Genomic DNA, 26,550 nt, shown 5'->3' with positions numbered 1-26,550 from the left:
CCACAGTTATGGATCAAATAGTGTGGAGTCCAACCTATAAAATTCAATAAAACGACATGAAAAACCTAAAATTGTAATTTAAAAGCACGAATTGAATCGTTTCAAATTGTAACTTCGGTTAGTAAACTGTTTTGAGTGTAATATTTACATAGGATTGCATAAAAGTTAAACATTGTATCGGTTTCTGAAAACCATATTATGGATCAATTTTCATATTGTGGATCAAATTGTGACATATTACGGATCAGTGCGCAAAATCAAGAGATTTTCAACTCAATGCATCTGTATTGCATGATTTGGCAAAAGTTAACAATGTGTCACATATTACAGCAAAAAATAGCAGTGTTAGAGCTGGAAACAAGGGTAAAATGCCATTTTTTTTTGTGATACTGCATTGTAGTAACTGAGACATGTACTGTTTTCGCTCCACACCAAGTTTTCCACCCATTTCTGTCTGCTAAAAAATGAAAATTACAAACCTTGCTGTTTTATGAGTTTTATTTTTAGTGCTATTGTCTGAAAATGTCGATTCCAACGCTTAGAATGGTAGAAATCAACATTCTTCGGAAGTGATCCATAACCGTGGTAAACAATCATTTCCTGGTCCATATTATGGATCACTAGTTAGATCACTAATATTCGGTATTTAGAATCAACAATCAAGAAAAATGTTTTCCAAAGATGAATTCATATTAAATCGAAGCGAACGAGCATGTTTTATGCTATAACATTTGAATTTTACCAACTGTGGGGGCTTATGAATGCTAACGGCACTTCTTACATAAAACGACCATATAATGATAGCTGTGTAGTACCAACTAAACATTTGTCAAATACACCGTTATTTAGCGGTTGAATGTTGTGCTTAACATTACAAATGGTAGAAGACAAATAGTATTACATGGGAAAAATATGTTTTACGTCAAAGTTTATGTTTTGAGCGAGTTATCCGATGTTGAACGCCAAAGTGATCCGTCACTGTGGGTGATCCGTAACTGTGTGGGCATGGTAACTTGAGTGAGTTTTCTCCCATTATTCCCGTATGTGCGTTACTCATCCTACCCTGAACAAACAACCATGCGTCCGCTTAGCTTTCGCTGTCTCCCTCGGTTCACACACCCAAACAACAAACCACCCACGACTCATACATCACTTTTGCGTGAGACCGCGTCGCCGTTTCGGAGGGGAGCTCAAAGGATGTTGCTGAGAGGGCTGTCAGCTCAGTCGACTCATCTGACCTCTGATGGGTGATGGTGGTGGTTGCAGTGGGTGGCAGCATGTCACAAAATCCTGCTGAGAGCGAGAGCGAACGACACCAAGGTCGTAGTCAGGGGGGTGTGTTGCTTCGCCCTTGACCGACGGATGAACAATCAAATTAAATTTGAAAGTAATTAACCTACTAAGAAAGTCAGTATATTGTTTTGTTTTTTGAAATATTAAGTAATTGAAAAAACTGAATTTAGTATTATACCATTTAATTCCACTAGAGTTTGTATATTTTGACAGATACGCATATTTCGACCACAACTGTAAGGCCGTCTTCAGTGTCGTGAACTAGACTCGACTTCTCGTCACAGTTGAGGTCGAAATACGCGTATCTGTCAAAAGATACAAACTCTGGTGGAATTAAATGATATAGTACTAAATTCAATTTTTTCGTTTACTTATAGATATTCCACTAAACAGCTCAAAAATTTATTATCATTTTAAAAGATTGTTTTCAGCATTCATATTTGTAGAAAATGGCGCTAGTGAGCATGACATTTTTGTTTAGCGGATATCTCAGGAGCCTGACTAATTAGAAAGATGGCGTCTTCGGCAAAGTTGTTCAGTATCTTAAAGGCTCTGCAAACGTTGGTATAAAACTAATAAACTCACGTCTTGTGTCTTCAATGCAATTAATTTTACAGAATACACTGAGCGTGAAACTCCTGGAAGAACTAATTGAATAACTAAAATTACCGTAACAATCTATACAGAAATACCAAGACAAAGTCTTGGGGAAATTCTGTGTTATTCCTTAAAGAAAAAAAAAATGTTGTCGTGTATTATTAGGAAACCTCAATTTAAAATCCTGGCTACGCCCATGCGCGACAAAGCGTCGAATATCCTTCTCCGAAGGATCTTGGTCCAATTTTCCGTCCCATCGCGCGCTCATTTGTTGGGAGCATTCGTCCGCGGATGGTCGTTGAAAGTTGTCGCGCGTTTTGTCCGTCGAGAGGCCAGTCGAGTTACATACTAGTCGGTAAGTCACTTTTGGTATTAATGTTACCTCTATCATCAGTGAGTGGATTGGTTGGTGGGTGTTAGCAGCAAAGCGAAAGAGAGCTTTCTGGAGCTGCGAGCGCGTGGTGAGAGATTTCATGGGATGTTGGCTGGTGAGGGGATTGAGCGGTTCCAGGTGGAGGTGTTGGAGGGGATTCTAAGAACCACACCATTCACAAAAAATTTTCTTCTTCAGGTCAGTTCAGTGAGGAAAATGGCGCCGTTCATAGTGTTCTGAAGGAGTGCTGCTGCTGCTGAATGTGATCGAAATATGGAAAAATATCACTAGCCTGTTGATGAAAAGTTGATATATTGATGTGGTAAAGTGTTGATTGTTTCGGAGTGAAACCGTTTGCTGCTTAAAGTTGTTGTTTCGAAAAATTGCATACATTTAGGCTTGAAGGGTGTTTTCCATAGGAGTGAATTGGTTCCTTGTGTAGAGTGAAAAGAAGCTGAGATCATATCTAGCAAATTGTTGATTTATTGATGAATTGTGTGAAAGTTTAGGAGTGGTTTTCCAAGATCTATTATTGAAAGGTGTTTCCCTCTGATAAATCGTCCGACACAAGTCTATATAAAAAGATTGAGTGTTCATATTAATCAACGTCTATAAAGCGAAGACGGTGTAACGAAAAGCTGAAATTTCCAAGTGAAGTCCCAATAGATTTTCATCAAGTGCAGAGTGAGACGAACCAGAAGAAGCGAACAAGAGAAATAACTCCAGAATACTTTTCCCCACCACGCGTTGGATGATTCTGTTCTGGTGAGGTGTGAGAACTACGTGCTTTGTGAGAACCCTCAGAAACCAACCTGCCTCGCTAGAGACACGAAAAAGGATACAAATCTGGCGATTTAACGCAACAAGCGCAACAGCACGTCTAGACCCTGAAGGTAATGTCAAAGTTCTTGCTCGTTGGTTAGCTGTTGAATTTTTAATATAAATAACTTAATACACTTGCTACTTTGGGATACCCTTCCAAAAGTTTGGATTTAACTCGAAAAGTCGCTCACCAATTTTCGGCTGGTGAAATTCCCATCGAAAAGTAGGTGAAACTACACGGGATCAAAGCAACCAGTCTACCAGGAAAAAAGGTTCATTGCGTGGGTTAGGCATTCTACATGATGACAACGATGGCGACGACGTCGAGATGAGCCATTACGTCATCGTTTCTGTCGCCATTGTCTCTTGAACTGAAGCAGCCACCCACCCATTCAGGCTAGAATTCGATGAGAAAAAGAGGTGTGAAGCTACCCTCCTACTACCCCAATTGGTTTATGGTCATTTTTTCGTTCTCTCGGATAGCACCGATGTTGGGTGTTGTTGTTGTTGTTATAGGTTATCCTTACCTACCATTTTGACTGATGCAACAGTAGCAACAGCAGCAACGCAACAGTCCTTTCTGTTACCATGGTAGTGTGGGAGTAAGCACTTGTGTATGTGTTGTCGAGTGAGAATGTGAGTACTATTGGATTTGAATGAAATTAACTCTCAAACCCCCAACGTCTGACTTTTCATTAAAAATGAACTTTAAAAAATCATAACTTGGCCAATTATGAATCAATTTTGGATCTTTTGGTTTCAAACAAACCGCATACTCCTCAGAATTTATTGTGTTCCGGAAGAAATGGGATTGGCCACTTGGTTCCGGAGTTATTTCGGATTCAAATGGGGTATATTCGTTCCGGAAGTGATAGTTCCCTTAGATTTTTCAAGATTAGAGGTAAGAAAATTATTCATTGTGTACTTTCTATAAGTAAAAAGCTGCCAGAAGGTCGAATGACATTGGTTCTCATTGATTCTGGCCATTTCGGATACCCGGTCACCTGGCACCGGTACCTGAATGTACCCAGAGAGGACATTTTCTGAAACTCAAAGAATACTACCGTACGACGGCTCAAAATTCCTGATTTTTTATCCGGAATATCATAGATACAATGCCAAATACCAATATGAGGTTCTGGCCACTTCCGGATACCCCGGAATCGATTCCGGTGGGGCCTCAGTGGGACACTTTTGTAATCTTACTCACTCATATCGTGCGACGGCTCAAAATTCATAATTTTTTATCCGGAACATCATAGATATAATGCCAAAGACCAATATGAGGTTCTGGCCTCATCTGGATACCCTGGAATCGGTTCCGGTGGGGCCTCAGTGGGACACTTTTGTAATATTACTCACTCATACCGTGCGACGGCTCAAAATTCCTGATTTTTTATCCTTAACATCATAAATATAATGCCAAAGACCAATATTATTAGGCAATCGGGTTTTTTTCTACCGGAATAAAACGTAACACCGCGATTAATACAAAGAAAAGATAAACGTTTTATTTCACTCAAGTACAGTTGTGTAATGAAAAAAGTAAACAACACATGGTTAATGTCAGGAGCGTATCAAGGGGGGTTCGCCAGTGTGGTATTAAGGAGAGGGGTAGGAAATTGTATTCTAACACCCCCGCTCAATTTCCGGAATCTCGCATCCCCAGAGCCGTGCGATGTTGCAGGAACAGTTTCGCTGGTAACCCCTTAGTCATGATATCTGCCGGTTGCAGATTCGTTGGCACATATCGCATCACGATCAGCCCCCGCTGAATGAGATCTCGTACGAAGCAGAACTTGATGTCAATGTGCTTTAGCCGGCCACTATCTCTTTCTTCTTCCACCACACGTATGGCCGATTGATTGTCCTCATGGTACACTACTGGACCATCCGGTTTGATACCAAGATCTTCTAACAAACGCATTACCCAAGTACCATGACACACTGCCACACACAACGCAATTAGCTCTGCCTCGGTTGATGAGAGCGAAACGGTCGATTGCTTCCGTGTTAACCAGCTTGTTGTACATCCGTAGACTCGAAAAACATAGCCGGTCAACGATCGCCTGTCCGTGGTATCATTGCCCCAGTCAGCATCGGAGTATGCTTCAATCATCGGAGCATTGTCGTCGCCTTCGAATTGTAGTCCCAAATCCAAAGTACCACGAATGTATCGTAATACGCGTTTCAGATGCCGCCAATGTTCCTCTGTCGGGCAGCTCTGAAATTTGCTGTAAAAATTCACAGCCGCACTCAAGTCCGGTCGGGTTGTCAAAGTCACATAAACCAAACATCCCACTAACTCACGGTATGGCTTATCTGTGCGCTTTGACTCTTCGCCACGCTGCAGGCGTAAACGGTTTTCGATTGGTGTTGATACGGGCTTGCAGTCACTCATGTTGAACCGCTGCAGTAGTCTCTCCAGGAATGCACGTTGACTGATCCGCAGAACTCTTTGCTCAACCTTTCTCTCAATCTTCATGCCCAGGAAACAGTTCACTTCGCCGATGTCCTTCATTTCAAATTCCTTCGATAAGCACTGTTTCACTACCTGGATTGCTTTCAGCTGATGTCCAACCAATAGCACGTCATCAACGTATATGATCAGGAACAGCTTATGTCCACCAGATTCTCGTATGTATAAGCACTTGTCACTCGAACTTCTCCTAAACCCCAACTTCTCAGCGAAAACATGAAACCTCTCGTTCCACGCCCTCGACGCCTGCTTGAGGCCGTACAACGATCTGTTCAGCCGACACACGAGCCCGTTCCCTGCATTGAATCCTTCTGGCTGGGTCATGAAAATTTCCTCCTTTATTGATCCGTTCAGGAACGCACTTTTAACATCCATTTGATGGATTACCATTCGCTCGTGATTCGCAACAGCCAGCACCGTGCGCAACGTATCTAGCTTCGCAGTCGGCGAATACGTTTCGGAATAGTCGAATCCATGTCGCTGGGTGAACCCTCTGGCCACCAGCCTCGCCTTGTAGTGATCTCCACGACCGTCGTCAGCACGCTTCACCTTAAAAATCCACTTGCAGGAAATGGGCACACGTCCCTCCGGAAGCTTCACCAAATCCCATGTATGATTCCGGCTCAAAGCGTCCATTTCTTCGCGAACCGCAACTTCCCACTTCGGCCAGTCTTTGCGTTTCCGCATTTCCGCTATGGAACACGGCAAATCCTCGACGAAGCTCGCCGCATTCAGGGCGAATCCAGTCATATCGAATTCGTAATCACCATGCCACGCTGGCGCTGAACGATTTCTCACTGGACGCGAATGTCCCACCGGCTCCGGTTCACCCTCTTCACGGATCGTGTCGTCAACGCAACTGTCAAACGAATCTTCCTCAGCCACGCCATTATGATCACTGCCTCCATCGTCGCTTTCCGTGTCACTTTCATCGCACTGTGTCGCGTCCGTACCAACTGGTACACGAAACACATCACCATCAGAACAACCGCCAGTGCGCTGACCGGGCGGCTTGGCTCCGACTACCTTCTCTTCGATGAAAATCACGTCTCGAGCCACAACGATGCGCTTCCTCTTTGGATCCCAGATCCTGTACCCGTTGGGGGAATAGCCCACGAACACTCCTTTCCACGACTTGGCATCAAGTTTCTGTCGATGTTCCTTCGGAATATGAACGTGCACATCAACTCCGAAAGCACGAAACTTCTCCACATTCGGTTTGCGTCCTTCCCAAATCTCGAACGGTGTCACTTTTGGATCGAGCGCCCGCGAAGGGCTACGGTTGGTCAAATAAGCTGCTGTCTGGATTGCTGCACCCCAAAATCTTCGGTCGGCCTCGGAATCCTCTAACATGGCACGCGCCATCTCGACCAGCGTTCGGTTTTTGCGCTCACTGACCCCGTTCTGTTCCGGCGTGTATGGAACCGTGAACTCGACCTGTATACCTTTCTGCTTACAGAAGTTCAAGAAAGCGCCGTTCTTAAATTCTCCACCGTTGTCGCATCGCAAACGAGAAATCTTGCTGCCAAACTTTGCAGACACCGCCGCAACATAGTTTCGGAACGCACCGAGAACTTGGTCCTTTGAGCTAATCAAAAACACAACTGTGAATCGACTCCAGTCGTCGATAAAAGTAACGAAATACTTCTCGCCGCCGACGCCCACCGGAGTAACGGGACCACAGACATCAGAGTGGATAAGCTCCAATACTCTCCTTGACTGCCTACCCTCACCAGTAATGAACGGCCGCCGGGTCTGCTTCCCAGCAACACAAGACTCACAGATAATCTCTTCGCTACCCTTCCGAACATTTGCTTTTAACCCAACCACCATCTCGTTTCGCACAAGCTGCTCCAATCCACTCGCACTCAGATGGCCAAAACGCCTGTGCCATGTTTCCAGTTCTTTTGGCACCCGGCCACACGAATAGAAGGACGAATCATTTGCGCAGTCACTTTTGGAAAAGTTCAGTTCATATAGTTTGCCCCGTCGTTCACCAACCGCAACTACCTCTGATCCGCGCAAAACTACCACTTTCCCATCCGCAAATGTCACTTTTAACCCTGCCATTTCCATTTTCCGCACCGAAAGCAGATTCACTCGAGCGTCAGGTATGTAAAGTACATTCTTAAGGCAAACTGGGATTGACTTACCATGAACGACGGAGAACAGTCTCACCTCACCTTGATGTTTCGCAACAATAGATTCGCCTTCTTTGGCCACAGCAATCGTCATCGGGTCCTGCATCGGAGTAAGCTGGTGGAACAGCGCACGATCGTTTGTCAAATGCTCCGACGATCCGGAGTCAACGACCCATGCCACCTGCTGCTTGTTTGGCAAAGATTGCCCACTCAAAAAGCACACACCACCCCCATCTTCTCCGAAATACGCACTGCTTTTCTTCGAATCTTTGTTCTTCTTCTTATTCTTCTCCGGACACTCACTTATTTTGTGGCCCTTTTGTTGGCATCCAAAACACTTCCACTTTTTCTTCTGCTGCTGCTGCCGCTGCCGTTGCTTTCCACTTGAACCAGCAAACGCTGCCGGCTCCGAGCTGGCCTTCACACCTCCACCTTGCTGCTTGATTTCCTCGTCAAGCAATCTGCACTTGACAAATTCCAGCGTCAAGGTATCCTCCGGCATGGTTTCCAAAGCTGTTACGACAGTCGCAAAAGACGACCCCAACGTCAAGAGGAGATGGCAAACCACATCGAGATCATCCAGCTGCGCACCGGTACTTTTGTATTCCCGGACAATCTTATCAAAGATCAGGAAATGCTCACTTAGGGATCCACCTTCGTGGCGCAACGTAAGCATCTTCCGTTTTAAATGCAGCCGGCTGGCCACACTCTTCCGCTCGAACACCCGTTGGAGAGCCAACCAAATTGCTTTCGGTGTCTGGTGATCTTGCACGTATTCCAGCTGGCTGTCGTGAATCCTGGAGATCAACAAAGATTTGCAGCGCCTCTCCTGCTTCTTCCGCTTCTCAGCCTCTTTTGCCTTCGCCCGCTGAGCAGCATCGTTGTCTTCCGGTTTGACTTCCAGCTCGTCCATCTCGGCCATTTCCCGCTCGATGCAGTCGATTAAATCGTGCTCTTCTAGCACCACCTGCATCCGGTACTTCCATGCCGGATAGTTGCTGCCGTCAAACAAAGGCACCCGCACAAAATCTTCTTTCTCCATCGTTTTCACAACAATTCACACCCGGATTTCACGTTCCGCATAGCACTGGGCCTATAACCTATTAGGCAATCGGGTTTTTTTCTACCGGAATAAAACGTAACACCGCGATTAATACAAAGAAAAGATAAACGTTTTATTTCACTCAAGTACAGTTGTGTAATGAAAAAAGTAAACAACACATGGTTAATGTCAGGAGCGTATCAAGGGGGGTTCGCCAGTGTGGTATTAAGGAGAGGGGTAGGAAATTGTATTCTAACAAATATGAGGTTCTGGCCACGTCCGGATACCCCGGAATTGGATCCGGGAGGGCCTCAGTAGGACACTTTTGTAACCTTACTCACTCATATCGTGCGACGGCTCGAAATTCATGATTTTTTATCCGGAACATCATAGATATAATGCCAAAGACCAATATGAGGTTCTGGCCACATCCGGATACGCCGGAATTGGATCCGGGAGGGCCTCAGTGGGACACTTTTGTAATCTTACTCACTCATATCGTGCGACGGCTCAAAATTCATAATTTTTTATCCGGAACATCATAGATATAATGCCAAAGACCAATATGAGGTTCTGGCCCCATCTGGATACCCCGGAATCGGTTCCGGTGGGGCCTCAGTGGGACACTTTTGTAATCTTACTCACTCATATCGTGCGACGGCTCAAAATTCATAATTTTTTATCCGCAACATCATAAATATAATGCCAAAGACCAATATGAGGTTCTGGCCACATCCGGATACGCCGGAATTGGATCCGGGAGGGCCTCAGTAGGACACTTTCGTAATCCTACTCACACATATCGTGCGACGGCTCAAAATTCCTGATTTTTTACCCTTAACATCATAGATATAATGCCAAAGACCAATATGAGGTTCTGGCCACATCCGGATACCCCGGAATCGGTTCCGGTGGGGCCTCAGTGGGACACTTTTGTAATCTTACTCACTCATATCGTGCGACGGCTCAAAATTATCCGGAACATCATAGACATAATGCCAAAGACCAATATGAGGTTCTGGCCACATCCGGATACGCCGGAATTGGATCCGGGAGGGCCTCAGTAGGACACTTTCGTAATCCTACTCACTCATATCGTGCGACGGCTTTAAATTCATGATTTTTTTATCCCTAGCATCATAGATATAATGCCAAAGACCAATATGAGGTTCTGGCCACATCCGGATACCCCGAAATCGGTTCCGGTGGGGCTCAGTGGGACACTTTTGTAATCTTACTCACTCATATCATGCGACGGCTCAAAATTCCTGATTTTTTATCCGCAACATCATAAATATAATGTCAAAGACCAATATGAGGTTCTGGCCCCATCCGGATACGCCGGAATTGGATCCGGGAGGGCCTCAGTGGGACACTTTCGTAACCCTACTCACTCATATCGTGCGATGGCTCAAAATTCATGATTTTTTATCCTTAACATCATAGATATAATGCCAAAGATCAATATGAGGTTCTGGCCACATCCGGATATGCCGGAATCGGTTCCGGGAGGGTCTCAGTAGGACACTTTTGTAATCCTCATATCATCATCACTCATATCGTGCGAAGGCTCAAAATTTATGAATTGTCAACATGAACATCATAGCTATATTGCCGTGGACCAATATGAGGTTCTGGTTACATACGGATACTCCGAATTGTTTATCCAACAGCATCACTCCATAAATCAATATAAAGGTTCTGACTAGATACTTGAAATCTTAGCGAAATGCTGAGGCTGGTTCGAAGGAAACAGAACCTGGACTAAGACACAGAGCCTGGACGCGGAAGCAGAACGTCTTCTTGGAGATATAGCCTGGAGTTAGCATGGACGAAAATCTAATATAGATTTGAAGGTCAATACGCGTTGAACAAATTCAGCGTGATGCGAATGCTGACTCATCTAAGGAACTGGTCAACAGTGTTGGAAGGAACTTGGTAGTCTGGAGAAATTGATGCTAGGTGAATTTGGTTGGGAGGAGCTCACGGAAGAGCTTGGCAACTAATTTCAATACTGTCGTTAGCAACTATAATAAGGGATACAAGGTGTAAAAAAATGGCATCATTTTAAGGACGAATACAAATTAATAAAATGATGTAGTTTATGAACCAGCATCAAAGCTCAACAAATGATATAGAATTTCATCATATGACTTCCAAAGACATTTTCAAATTTCTTTATTATTTAAATTTGGAGCACTTCTGCCACAAGATTAACTGATATTCTAAAAATAAAATTATACTTTTCTCTAGTCGATTGCATCAAGGCTAACAATAAATTGTATAAGAATGTATTTAGCATTGAGAACGAATTCCAAAAACAACATGTTGTCATAAAGGATATACATATAGGATGAAATAGTCAAAAAAAATTGTAGCGAACATGTCTTAGAATTTTCTTTAAATATTTAATTTTTTCAACAACGTATATGAAAGGGACTCTATAAATTTTGATAAGGTATAGTGCCGTTTGATTTTGGCAGAATTCCAGAAAAAAATCATGTTACCAATATCGAACCGTGTCAAAATCAAACAGTTGTTTTAATCATACTTTTGTATTTATAAACACGGATTGAATTTAACTATTTTGAAAAAAAAATACACAAAGAAACATTAAGATAACCAAGATCGGGGACTAACCCATGATGTATTTTTTTTTGTATATAAATTTCAGTACAAGTCGGACTCGATTATCCGGAATTTTAGACTCGATTATCCGGAGTACGATATTTGATATTCTTGTTTTTCAGTACATGTGCATAAATTTGAAATAATTTAGTATTGCACTATACAATATGAATGGTTTAGCAGTTTTGGACGTACGTAAGAAAAGGGGGTGTGAAAAAGTTTTTTTTTGTGTACGTTCAAAAAATGTTTTTTCTTCTCAAGACCCCCAAATGTTCCTAGAAATAATATTTTGCTACGCCACTGCATCATATAAATATAATAACGAATGAAAAATATTTGAGTTCTGTATTCGCAGATTTCAACTTTTTTTTTATTGATTCGATTATCCGGAGGATTCGATTATCCGGAGTGAAAAACAATCGATACTCGAGTCCGATCTGTAGTACCAATAGATAGTTTAGTTGCATTGTATAATGAAAAACATACTAATCTTAATATGTCTGTAGATTCAAATACAGGTCGGACTCGATAATCGAATCGCTAAAACAACATTTAAATCCGCGATAAAAGAAATAAAATAAAAACACGGTTTTTTATCGTGTTTTTTATGTTGACAAATACGGTTAGCCAGAAATGTCTCATGGACGTATCGATATGGATCCAAAGCTATCTCAATGGATTCAACGAAGATTACACAGAGTGCATATGAGTCTTTTCAGAACAATTCTGGAGTAATCGCATGTTACCAGAATATTATATTGATCCATGCCATAATAGCTATGATGTGCAGCATAAAAATCATGAATTTTGAGCCGTCGCACGATATGAAGGAGAAGATTTACAAAAGTGTGCCACTGAGGTCCTGTCGGAACCGATTTCGTGGTATCCGGCTGTGGCCAGAACCTCATATTGGTCTTTGGAATTATATCTATGATGTTAGGGATAAAGAATCAGGAATTTTGAGTCGTCGCACGATATGATTGAGTAAGATTACAAAAGTGTCCCACTGAGGCCCCACCGGAACCGATTCCGGCATATCCGGATGTGGCCAGAACCTCATATTGGTCTTTGGCATTATATCTATGATGTTCCGGATAAAAAATCAGGAATTTCAAACCGTCGCACGATATGAGTGAGTAAGATTACAAAAGTGTCCCACTGAGGCCCCACCGGAACCGATTCCGGGGTATCCGGATGTGGCCAGAACCTCATATTGGTCTTTGGCATTATATCTATGATGTTCCGGATAAAAAAATCAGGAATTTTGAGCCGTCGCACGATATGAGTGAGTAAGATTACAAAAGTGTCCCACTGAGGCCCCACCGGAACCGATTCCGGCATATCCGGATGTGGCCAGAACCTCATATTGGTCTTTGGCATTATATCTATGATGTTCCGGATAAAAAATCAGGAATTTCAAACCGTCGCACGATATGAGTGAGTAAGATTACAAAAGTGTCCCACTGAGGCCCCACCGGAACCGATTCCGGGGTATCCGGATGTGGCCAGAACCTCATATTGGTCTCTGGCATTATATCTATGATGTTCCGGATAAAAAATCAGGAATTTCAAACCGTCGCACGATATAAGTGAGTAAGATTACAAAAGTGTCCCACTGAGGCCCCACCGGAACCGATTCCGGGGTATCCGGATGTGGCCAGAACCTCATATGGGTCTTTGGCATAATATCTATGATGTTCCGGATAAAAATCAGAAATTTTGAGTCGTCGCACGATATGAGTGAGTAAGATTACAAAAGTGTCCCACTGAGGCCCCACCGGAAACGATTCCGGGGTATCCGGATGTGGCCAGAACCTCATATTGGTCTTTGGCATTATATCTATGATGTTGCGGATAAAAAATCAGGAATTTTGAGCCGTTGCACGGTAGTATTCTTTGAGTTTCAGAAAATGTCCTCTCTGGGTACATTCAGAAACCGGTGCCAGGTGACCGGGTATCCGAAATGGCCAGAATCAATGAGAACCAATGTCATTCGACCTTCTGGCAGCTTTTTACTTATAGAAAGTACACAATGAATAATTTTCTTACCTCTAATCTTGAAAAATCTAAGGGAACTATCACTTCCGGAACGAATATACCCCATTTGTATCCGGAATAACTCCGGAATCAAGTGGCCAATCCCATTTCTTCCGGAACACAATAAATCTTGAGGAGTATGCGGTTTGTTTGAGACAAAAAGATCCAAAATTGATTAATAATTGACCAAGTTATGATTTTTTAAAGTTCATTTTTAATGAAAAGTCAGACGTTGGGGGTTTGAGAGTTAATATTTATAGGTATAGATATCATGATACCTATTTTAATCATGGTAATTCATGGAATTTTCAATCATTTGTGGATTTAGATGCGGTAGACAAGGAAACCTCAAAAGGCGTATTTGAATAATTTATCTTTTGGTCTTGAAGATTTAAGTAAATTTTAAAACAGAGAAAAATAGTTTTTTTTTTGCAATTTTTCATCGTAATAGGCAGTTTTTTATCACGCCAATCTGTCATAAAACGCCATACTTTACTGCACTGAATTATGCAGTGTCGTAATAGTCATAATGCAACTGAAATCAGTTACATAATTTTACATTTTCTGTTAATAAGTGGACTCAGACATTTTATATATTTGTTACATTTGGCTTAATGCCCTCAATATGATTTTTGAAAGTTCAAAATCAAGCATCATCCCTAGATACTTAACTTCATCTGAGCAATATATTGGAACCCCTCTCATCGTAACAGCATGTCTACTTGAAGGTTTCAAATAAAGAGCTTTTGGTTTATAGGGGGATATCATAAGTTGAGTTTTGGAAGCATTTGGAGAAATTTTCCATGTTTGCAAGTATGAAGAAAAAATATCCAAACTTTTTTGCAATCGACAACAGATGACACGGAGACTTCGTCTATTGGCGGATAGACCTGTGTCATCCGCAAACAAGGATTTTTGACACCCCTGAGGTAGCTCAGGCTAGTCAGATGTGAAATTATTGGATAATGTTGGTCCCAAAATGCTGCCTTGGGGAACACCAGCTCTTACAGGAAGTCTTTCAGATCTGGAGCTCTGATAATTAACCTGAAGTGTACGATTTGACAGATAACTTTGAATTATTCTAACAATGTTTGTTGGAAAATTAAAGTTTTTTAATTTTACGATTGAACCTTCATGCCAAACACTGTCGAATGCTTTTTCTATGTCTAGAAGAGCAAGACTAGTAGAATAGCTTTCAGATGTGTTGGAAGGGATCAAATTTGTTACACGTAAAAGTTGATGAGTGGTCGAATGGCGGAATCCGAAATGTTCATTGGCAAAACTTGAATTTTCATTCTGTTCAAAACGACCTTTTCAAAAAGTTTACTGATGCAGGAAAGCAAACTGATTGGACGATAGCTAGAAGTTTCTACCGGATTTTTGTGTGGTTTTAAAATTGGAATAACCTTAGCATTTTCCCATTTGTCAGGAAAATATGCTAATTGAAAACATTTGTTAAATATATCAACTAAAAATGATAAGCTTCTTTCTGGAAGATTCTTGATGAGGATGTAGAAAATTCCATCATCACCAGGAGCATTCATATTTTTTAATTTTTTAATAATAGTTCTCACTTCTTGCAAATCAGTCTCCCAGGATTTTTCGAAAACGTTCTCTTGATTGAGAAAATTTTCGAAGTCCTAAGTAATTTGATTTTCAATTGGACTAGTAAGTCCTAAATTAAAATTGTGCGCGCTTTCAAACTGCATAGTAAGTTTTTGAGCTTTTTCGCAATTTGTTAGTAATAATTTGTTTTCCTCTTTCAATGCTGGTATTGGCTTCTGAGGTTTTTTCAAAATTTTAGATAATTTCCAAAAGGGTTTAGAGCCAGGGTCCAATTGAGAAATTTTATTTTCAAAATTTTTGTTTCTTAATTGTGCAAAACGTTTCTTGATTTCTTTCTGCAAATACTGCCATATAATTTTCATAGCAGGATCGCGAGTGCGTTGAAATTGCCTTCTCCTCACGTTTTTAAGGCGGATCAAGAGTTTAAGATCATCGTCTATAATCAAGGATTCAAATTTTACTTTACGTTTTGGAATTACAATGCTCCTGGCTTCAACAATGGAATTTGTTGAAGTTTCAAGAGCATTGTCAATATCAAGTTTTGTTTGTAACGAAATGTTAACATCAATATATGTCAATATATGTTTCATATAAATTCCAGTCGGCTCGAAAATAATTGAAAGTGGAGCTGATTTAATTGAGAATCGCTTCTTGGGATATTTGAAATGTAACAGGGACATGATCAGAATCAAAATCAGCATTCGTGAGTAATCAGTTGGCTACAAAGATGACTAGAGTCGGTTAAGACCAAATCAATCGTAGATGGATTTCTAGAAGAGGAAAAACATGTAGTTCTATCAGGGTTTTGGAATTAATTTGAGAATTATTCCATGACTGATGTTTGGCATTAAAGTCACCATTGACAAAAAAATTTGACTTATTGCGAGTCAATTTTCGCATGTCGGTTTGGAGCAAATTAACTTGCTGTCCAAAGCATTGAAAAGGCAAATAGGCAGCTATGAAAGTATATTTACCAAGTTGTGTTTCAACTGAAACATCTACGTTTCAAAAACTTTAGTTTCAAATGACGAAAACAGTTGATGTTTTATACGCCTATGAATGATGATTGCAACTCCTCCACATGCTCCATCAAGTCGATCATTACGATAAACAAAAAAGTTAGGATCTCTTTTGAGTTTGGATCCAGGTTTTAAATACGTTTCAGTATTAACTGCTATATGCACGTTAATAGCTGTAAGAAAATAAAACAGCTCGTCCTCTTTACCATTCAGAGAACGAGCATTCCAATTTAAAATATTTAAATTATTATTTGGATCCATTAGAAAAACGTAATCCAATAACAATTTCATTAGTAAATTTTACACCTACTTGGACTGCTTCAGTGGAGGCTTTGAACATTGCTTCAATCATTAGATTCAATTGTTTAGTTAGAAAATTTAAACCAGGACATATCACTTGAAGTGGGTTCATTTCATGATTTTCCGTTAGTGACGGAGTAAATGTTACCTGTGGTGGCATGGTTTTTTTTTTATTTGAAACAAGTAGAATGGATACTCATAGTACAAATAGGGGAGGAGTTTAAATTACCTGCTACGATATCGGCAAAGGATTTTCCGTGGGTCCGAAATTGAAAGATTCGAACGGCTACCCGACGGATTAAAATTAATTTGTAAATGAGCATGATTATGATCTTCCCGATGGGTATGATTCCTAATCAAGCGATCGTTAACTGAAAAATGAGTATTGTTAGATACTCTACCAAGTAAATTCCGGAAACGACCGTTATCGTAACGGATTTTATCTTTCATCTGCCTGGCACGAGCTCCGACGACTCTTTTGCGCGAAGGGCAAACCCAAAAATTGGACTTATGATTGCCCTTGCAATTGGCGCATATGAACTTATCAATATCTTTCTTACAGAGACGAACCAGCTCAGGGCTGAAAGTCTCTATAATAAAGCAAAAATAAAAAAATATCTTCCTTCACTGGAAGTCCTTGGCGTGAGAAGAACCGCCGCAAATCATGCATTTAGCATCCATGCGACAATTTTTTTGTACCATGACCCCACTTTTAGCACCGACGGCACTGAGAGAGGGTTCTGGTAATTTCCTCCTTCCTGGAAATGTTCCCATGTCACACGGACATCGAACATAAGTTTTGCTTTTTCTAAAGCTTTAATATTTTTTAGTTCTTTTAAAGTTCACTTTAAAACTAAATAATATTCTTGAGATTTTATTTATTGCATTTTTGATCTCTTTAGGTGACTTATAGTCACTTGAGAGACCTTTCAAGACGACTTTGAACAAATGTTCAGTTTTGTCGTCATAAGTAAAAAAATTGTGCTTCTTCTCTTCAAGATGTTTGAGACGAAGTTCGCGATCTTTAAGAGTTTCCGGCAAAACGCGACAGTCTCCTTTCTTTGCGATTTGGAAGGAAACCTTGATTCCCCTAATGGAGTTCAAGATCCCCTGCCTAAATCCCACAAATTCGGAACAACTGACCACGATAGGCGGCACTCTTTGCTTCCTCACTTGAATCAAAGAGCCTGGACTAGAGACTGCTTGTTCGGAAAATTTATCTAGAGCATCGAACTGATTGCTCATTTCGATGCAATTATCAGCATTATCCATTTCACCCTTGGAAGAAAGCGCGCATTTCGGAGAAACGTCTTTAATCCCATTTTTGCCACGTTCAATGACAGTTTCAAAACCACTTTTTTGGAAGGAAGTTGTGAATCCAGAGATTCACCCTTCCTTTTGTTTGTAGTTACAACCATATTTAGTGAATAAATGAAAGAAGACGTGATCTTCGAGAGGTTTTTTTTTCCGAAGACAATGTCTAAGAAAGATTATCACCGCTAGCTTCCGCTAACGGGTCCAAACAAGGATCAAAATTGGATCCTAGAAAAACGTAGCACTGAAAAGTTGCCCGGGAATTGAACCCATACAGCTTTAACATGGTTTTGCTCGGTAGTCGTGTACTTTATCACTAGGCTAAGGAAAGGTCTCATAAAATTAAACATCATCTGAAAGCTATATAGCAACAACGAGCAAGCGTCTATTTTTAACCGTTATGTTGAGAAATAAAATTCTAATGACAAAACATTCATTCCCATAACGCACCCATAAATTGAACGATGGATGACCCGAGAGGGCCCCTCTGTAGGTAGGTACTCATATCACGAATGAAACTCATCTCAACTTCTGCTGATGATGCATGTCGTGCCGGCCGGTTTTGGGATTTTATGCCAGCCGGTCCACAAATAATCATTCTGTCTGTTGGGACGGACCATATTGGTACTAATTTATGGCAGGCTTTAGTGCGTCTGATGTCTCTTAGGGCATACCGAGAGACGTGCTTTTGGCGCACACGTGATGTTTCAAAATATGCTTTTATTATCCATGGGAGTTTGGGGAAGATCACGGCGACCATCTGTTTAGGTGCTGGATGGGAAAAGGAAGAAACGTAACAGGATTTTTTGACGAAAATTTATTAGTTTCAATAGAAGACACGGAATCGGGGATTGTTGGATGGTACTTGATTGCGCAATTTGGTCAAACTAATGTCATGATTTTTAGTGTTAGGGGTTTATTACATAAATCGAGTTGAGAAAATTGCTTCGTTTGAGTACAGCAGTTTACATATTTCAGTAAGATTCCCATTTCGTAAAGTGAAATTGCAGGTTGCTCATAATGTTCCCAACACTGTAAAACCCGATCATTCTTCGACAAAACGCAAGGGAAGTCATCGCCTGTCAAATGGAGTGCGTGCTTTCAAATTGCCATCTCTCCATCGATAGCATTCATCACTCAGCACCGGCGATGATGTACCGATATGATAAGCTTAGCATCAAATTTGATTGCACCGCTCTGGGTCGCCATTAGAATGCATTCGTTTTCGGTTCCCCGTTTCCGGCTTTTTCCTAGATTGGATAGGGGAGAATGTTCCAATACGACAATTTCTCTCTAAATAACTCTTTAGGTACCATGTTATGAACTGTACTAAAAAGTCAAACTTAAAGAGGTTATTATAACCACAATAAATCAGAATAAATAGCACGATTTTTATTTTGCGGTTTTCGAATTTCTTTAAAACTAAGATGGCTTCAAAAAATATGGGAGCCAATTAGGCGTAGCGGTAAAAAAAGCAGATATTCAACAAGACCACACTAAGGGTCGTTGGTTCGAATCCCGCAGGTCGATGAAGGAAATTCCCAGGGCATAGAGTATCTTCGTTCTTGCTACACAATATACACATGCAAAACTGGTCAATTGGCAAAAAAGCTCTCAGTTGATAACTGTGGAAGTGCTCATGAGAACACATAACACCACTGTTCCAGTTGGAACGTAACGCCAGAAAGCAAAAGAAGAATGAGAAGACTTCAAAATGATTGGATTCATATGAACGTTATAAAAAATATGGTTGATCGATTATTAAAATGATAATTGTTCAATCGCTGATTCGTTTTGGACTATTCTCTCCTACAACAAGTTCAACTCATTCCGGAAAACCTATCCATCCACCGGCATTGCATGCCACATGTGGAAAATTTCCTGTCCCCGGAAGCCGTTGTCGCTCCGAAACGTAAGCGCATAATTTTGTCTTCATTCTACTGAAAAAGCACTACCAATCGGAGCTTTTTGTAGGTAGGTATATGGTTGTTTGAGCACAAGATGTGGTTGTTTCAAGCTACGAGGATGAAGAGCTAATGATTGCTCTGTATAGAAGACTCATGTGACGGGCAACATGTCATAGGAACTTAAAGCATATACACATTGTATGGAATCACTTCAAATAAAATAAGGCAATAAATAAATAAAAAAATATAACGTTGTGCGGAATGACATTAGGCTTAGGGGGCGACTTTGACCGCCCTTTTCGATGAAAAACTGATCTAATTATGACCATATAATGACTATTTATAACGAACTCTCTAAGCTTGGTACATTGTTCTGATTATTCTGGTATAAGTTTGCTGTAAAAATGTTGGTCCTAAGGCAGATTATGGCCCAATGTCAACCTGCACAATACTACCAAATTGGAGTAATTGGTGATGCAACCCTTGCAATTTTACAGGAGTTTTCTAGGGTCTCATGAACTCGTTTATCTATGTATTTTGTTCTACATGATAAAACATTAACATGATAAAACCTCGCCAACAAAATCGAAAATTCACTGGGTTCATGGCCGGCTCTCTCTCTCTCTTTATCCTCGATTGCAACCCATGTTCTCCAGGTGCACCTGGTCAGTTCAGCTAACTCGCTGTGCCCAACGCTTTCTTCTTCCGATCGGATTCGAAGCGAACACCATCTTTACAGGGCTGTTGTTTGTCATTCTTGCAACATGCTCTATCCAGCGTAACCTTTCAGGTTTGGCCACTTTCTGGATACTGAGTTCGCCGTAGAGTTGGACAAGCTCGTGGTGCATCCTTCGCCGCCACACACCATTCTCCCGCACGCCAATGAAGAACCGGTCTTATGAGCGTTTATACATCATGTTTCTGGTGCGGGAGTGAATCATCCATGAACGCATTTTCTTCTGGAATTCATAGTATACACGACTTCCTCAGATGATGCGCCTACTTATTCCACGACTAACGTTGTTGTCAGCCGTCAGTAAGAATCCGTAGTAGACGAACTCGTCAACTACCTCGAAAGTCTCCGTCTATTGTAACACTACTGCTTCCCAGGTGGGACCTGTCGTGCTCAGTTCCGCCTACTAGCATTTACTTTGTTGTAGGAGCATTCATCAGCAGTCCGACATTTGTTGCTTCGCGTTTCAGACGGGTGAACAAATCTGTCACCGTTTCGAATTTTCTCCCAATAATGTCATCAGCGAAGCACATAAATTGAACTGATCTCGTGAAAATCATAACTCGACTCTAAAGCCCGGCTCTCCGCAAGACATCTTGAAGCGCAATGTTGAACAGCAGGCACGAAAGTCCATCACCTTGTCGTAGTCGCTGGTGGGATTCGAACGGACTGGAATGTTCGCCCAAGATCTTGATGCGGTTTTGCACACCGTCCATCGTTGCGTTAAACAATCTTGTGAGCTTTCCGGAAAAGCTGTTCTCGTCCATGCTCTTCCATAGCTCTACACGGATAATACTGTTGTATGCCGCTTTGAAATCGATGAACAGGTGGTGCGTAGGGACCTCCCGCATAAATACGAACCATACTAGTACTGTTCCATATACCATCCACAATCATTTATGACAATATTGAAATGATTTTGTACAACGTAAAAAATAACAATATGTCTACTGTACCACAAACTGTTTTTTACAGTTTGGCAAACGTTGATTGAACAAATTACAATGTGGCAAATAGGCGGTTAAGTTATGTAACCATTCAAATTTGGCGATCTTCCCGAACAAATTTTTCGACTTACAATTTGCCAATTGGTCAATATACTACCCATTTTTCTCCCAATCCACTATAATGCGAACAGTTCAAAAACAGTTTAACAATAACTGTGAAATAAAAATTACCACTGTATGTAGAACTATTGTTTTATTTTGCCTAATTGTATTTCAACGCTTTGCTTTATTGTTTTGTTGTATTCATACCATATGATTTTGTCTGTGATTATATGTAAAATATACAGGCGTTGCAGAATTCGCTCTCATTTGAGAATGAAGCACGATCAAAGCAAGCAAAGAAAAACATCCCATCTGTTGCGGTCCACGATCGTCATTGTATCGCAAGGTGTAACAAGTCTGATAAATGGAAGCAGCGAGCGAGAACCCCAACGAGAGAGCGATGATAAAATCAATTTTTCTCGCTTGTTTACCGTTGGGGATAGGTGTTTTTCTTTACTGGCACGATAAACAATCCACAAACTTCCAATAACAACAGTGTCCCCCAGGCTTGGAGCATGTTTAGAGTGGTTTTATCATGCACTACTATCCCCCCAATCTGATCAAACTTGTAGCAGTATACGATAAACAGTCTCTCATAATGTGCAGCATGTTATGATAGTTACAGAGAGCGATACGTGAGAGATTCTCTCAATTTTCTCAGGATTCAATCCCTGAAAATATATAGTAAAATGTCAATCAATGTGTTAGGAAGCAAAAATGTCAACTATCAAACAATTTGACAAAATGTGGCGTTATATTTCCACCATTTCTTCCAGTATTTAAGTATTACGGCATACTGTCACTATTTGACATGAGTTGGTGAAACCGTTTTTCATAGTCTAAAGCTTTTTGCTTTATATTGTGCAACATATAAGTGGCGGTTTGAGATACAGTAACCATACCAGTTAAAAGAATTGTACTGTTTTCAATGTAAGCCAAAATGTATTTTTCTATGCGGACTGGTACTCACGTCATTTCTGGAGGATTTTACGCACGGAAAAGTCTGGTCCGTTTTTGAGCGGCCGTCGATGAAACCTCCCACGAACTCGTTTGCTATAGATCAGGGGTTTCAGCCCTCTTAATTCGTGGAGCAATTTTTGAAGTAAAATTGTTGCGTGGAACACCTGTTTCTCATCATCACTCTGTTTGAAACCTTGATTTTTGACACTCCTCAATTGACCCTATAACTCTTACAAAAATTGTGAAGTGCGACTTATGTTGGTCAATCTATCATTAATTTTGATATTATTTTTAAAATTTTAATATGGTGTATATCTTCTACCCCTAAGCAAAGGGGTGTAGATTACAAAAATATGCACCCTTAAATCAGAAAGTTATGCAAATCTCGGTTAAAGTTCGTTTGCTGACATATCAGCAAATGTGACGATTGATGGCACTCAAAGGTGCTGATACGAACAAACTTGATTTTTTGCTGACATATCAATTAAAATTCAGTCTCTGACCGTTCGGCAAAAAAATGAAAAATAACCGAGCTTAACTGAGTGTGTGCTTTTACGAAAACCGAGTTTGAAGTTTTTTCAGCAATGTTTGTACCGATGCAAATTGTATAAGAACCAAAAAACAAGCCAAACTTCTACGAATCATACATAAAAATACTATGTGAAAGCTAGGAAACAGTTAATTTTTGTCGGAATACTTAACTCAAAACTGACCAATATGTCACTTACACCCTTGTTTACACCCCTTTGCATTTGGAGCCCTCAATTATTATCTAAGAAGATTTGATTTATTTGATTGAGCAAACTTTTTTTATTTCGAAGCTAAACTATGACAATTGAGCATCCAAATGAAACTATATTGGGTAAATATTTAAAATTCAATGCCTTGAAAATTTTCGACATTTGTTGTATGGTCGAGCAAGCGAGCGAGTTTCTGTAGCGATTTTTTTTTAAGCATTCAGAGTTGTGTTTGATCCTTCGACCTTAAGGCCGATGGCATACCGAAAGAGAAGAGAAGTGAAGTGAAGTGTTGGCGAAAAGAGAAGAGAAGAGGTAAAAATGGTATGGCATATTGGGAGAGGTTTCGAAAGAGTTTCAATGCGCTCCGTGTTTTCATTGATTTTGTGCTTCGGCAGCAGCATGCTGTCTGCGACCAGAGAGAGAGCGCGCACGGCTGCTTTATTCGGTTTCTTCTCCTTTTCCATGTCCCATTCGCATCAACAGAGGCCTGTAAAGGCGACTCTGTAGAATGTAGCAAGTTTGTTAAAATCATTTCTCATCAAGCAGGAAGACTGCTTCTCGATGGCGTGCGAATAAAATTCAATAAAACTACATGGTAAACGTAATTTAAAAGCACAAATTGAATCGTTTCAAATTGCATCTTCATATAGTAAACTGTTTTGAATGTAATATTTACATAGGATTGCATAAAAATTAAAAATTGTATCGGTTTCTGAAAACCATATTATGGATCAAATTGTGACATATTACGGATCAGTGCGCAAAATCAAGAGATTTTCAACTCAATGCATCTATTTTGCTTGATTTGGCGAAAGTTAACAATGTGTCACATATTACTGCAAAAAATAGCAGTATTAGTGCTGGAAACAAGGGTAAAATGCCCTTTTTTGTGATACTGCATTGTAATAACTGAGACATGAACTGTTTTCGCTCCATACCAAGTTTTCCACCCATTTTTGTCTGCTAAAAAACGAAATTGACAAACCTTGATGTTTTATTAGTTTTATCTTTAGTGCTTTTGTCTAAAAATGTCGAATCCAATGCTTAAAATGGCAGAAATCTACATTCTTTGGATGTGATCCATAACCGTGGTAAACAATCATTTCCTGGTCCATATTATGGATCACTAGTTAAAAGTGCTAATATTTGGTATTTAGAATCAACAATCAAGAAAAATGTTTTCCAATGATGAATTCATACTGAATCGAAGCGAACAAGCATGTTTTATGCTATAACATTTGAATTTTACCACCTGTGGGAGCTTATGAATGCTGACGGCACTTTTTGCAGAAAACGACCATATAATGTTAGCTGTGTGGTACCAACTAAACATTTGTCAAATACACCGTTATTTAGCGGTTGAATGTTGTGCTTAACATTAAAAATGGTAGAAGACAAATAGTATAACATGGGAAAAATATGTTTTACGTCAACGTTTATGTTTTAGGCAAGTTATTCGATGTTGAACGCCAAAGTGATCCGTCACTGTGGGTGATTCGTAACTGTGTGGGCATGGTACAACATAAAAATTGGAAAAAATATAACAGAATAAATAAGTTGTTGTTAATCTGATTGAATACACGATTGACTACATTAATTAAATAACCAATGAATAGATTTTCGTGACATAGTTTTTAAATATGAATCACTATCACATATTATCAAAACAACTACTAAAAAGTTAAATTAATTAATTCAAGAGAACAAAAATAAATCAAAACATGTATGGTACTGGTTGTGTATAATGATGATAGCTATCAAGCCGACTGGTATATATATGGAACATAAATTGTCTCTAATCTGTTTACATTTCTTTCGAACAAAACATGATATAAACAATACTCTTGAAACTTTAACGAATTCCATTGTTGAAGCCAGGAGCATTGCAGTTCCAAAATGTGAAGTAAAATTTGAATACGTGATTATAGACTATGATGATAAACCGTCTTAAAAAAAAGTGAGGAGAAGGCAATTTCAACGCACTCGCGATACTGCTATGAAAATTATATGGCAGTATTTGCAGGAAGAAATCAAGGAACGTTTTTCTCAATTGAGAAACAAAAACTTTTGAAATTAAATTTCTCATTTGTACCTTGACTCTAAGCCCTTTTGGAAATTATCTAAAATTTTGAAAAAAAAAAACCTCAGAAGCCAATACCGGCATTGGAAGAAAATAATAAATTACTACTAACTAATTGCGAAAAAGCTCAAAAACTTGCTATGCAGTTTGAAAGCGCGCACAATTTTAATTAAGGACTTACTAGTCCAATAGAAAATCAAGTTCTTCAAAATAGACTTCGAAAATATTCTCAATCAAGAGAACGTTTTGGAAAATTCCTAGGATACTGATTTGGAAGAAATGAGTACTATTATTTAAAAATTCAAAAATATGAAAGCTCCTGGCGATGATGGAATTTTTTACATCCTCATCAAGAAAATTCCCGAAAGTAGGTTATCATTCTTAGTTGATATTTTTAACAAATGTTTTCAATTAGCATATTTTCCTGACAAATGAAAAAATGCTAGGGTTGTACCAATCTAAGAACAAGACACAAATCCTGCAGAAGCTTCTAGCTATCGTCCAATCAGTTTGCTTTCCTTCATCAGTAAACATTTTGAAAAAGTCATTTTGAACAGAATGATGGCCCACATCAACGAAAATTCAATTTTTGCCAATGAACAGTTTGGATTCCGCCATCAACCACTCATCAACTTTTACGTGTAACAAATTTGATTCATTCCAACAAATCTGAAGGCTATTCTACTGGCCTTGCTTATCTAGATATAGAAAAAGCATTCAACAGTGTTTGGTACTGAAGGCTTGATCGTAAAATAAAAAAAAATAATTTTCCAACATACATTGTTAGAATAATTCAAAGTTATCTAATGCTTCCAAAACTCAACTAATAATATTCCCATATAAACCAAAAGCTCTTTATTTGAAACCTTCAAGTAGACATGTTGTCACGATGAGAGGGGTTCCAATAAATTGGTCAGATGAAGATAAGTATCTAGGGCTCATGCTAGATAAGAATTTAACTTTCAAAAATCACATTGAGGGCATTCAAGTCAAATGTAACAAATATGTAAAATGTCTCTATCCCATTATTAATAGAAAATCAAAACTTTGTCTTAAGAACAAGCTTTTGATATGCAAACAAATTTTCAGGCCAACCATGTTGTATGCTGTACCAATATGGACTAGCTGTTGTAATTGTAACCAGGAAAAATCTCTTCAAAGAATTCAAAATAAAATTTTGAAAATGATTCTGAAGCTTCCTCACTTGTACATATAGTACTAATGAGTTACATAAAATATCCAGTGTTGAAATATTGCAACAAATGTCAAATAAAATAATTAATAATTTCAGGCAAAAAAATTACAATCTTCTATTGCCACGATTAATGCGTTATATATTAAGGTTAAGTTTAGTTAAGTAAATTGAAAACGTGTTTTTTTTTCTTCCATAAGCAGGTGAAATCAACTCACCTGTAAAAATCTGAACTGCTACGGCAAATGAAATGTAATATGTTGTTAATAAAATGTTAT

At 39.8% G+C, this 26,550-nt stretch overlaps 1 protein-coding gene across 3 annotated transcripts in view; it reads left to right on the top strand.

Moving 5' to 3' along the window:
* Positions 1-2,165: 2,165 nt before the first annotated feature.
* Positions 2,166-26,550, top strand: part of LOC5575110 (cationic amino acid transporter 3) — a 173,231-nt gene continuing 148,846 nt past the window's right edge. For 2 of the 3 annotated variants that reach the window (XM_021851004.1, XM_021851003.1), the window contains exons 1-2: positions 2,166-2,245; positions 2,462-3,156. The gene's annotated coding sequence lies outside the window, so the exon portion shown is untranslated. The remainder of the gene's footprint in view (positions 2,246-2,461; positions 3,157-26,550) is intronic. The other variant, XM_001661782.2, reaches the window with a different exon arrangement.

This window comes from Aedes aegypti, chromosome 3 (assembly GCF_002204515.2).
Source record: "Aedes aegypti strain LVP_AGWG chromosome 3, AaegL5.0 Primary Assembly, whole genome shotgun sequence".
Classification (NCBI taxonomy): Eukaryota; Metazoa; Arthropoda; class Insecta; order Diptera; family Culicidae; genus Aedes; species Aedes aegypti.
Note: the sequence above shows the minus strand (reverse complement) of the source record. Positions and strands in the feature narration are given on the sequence as shown.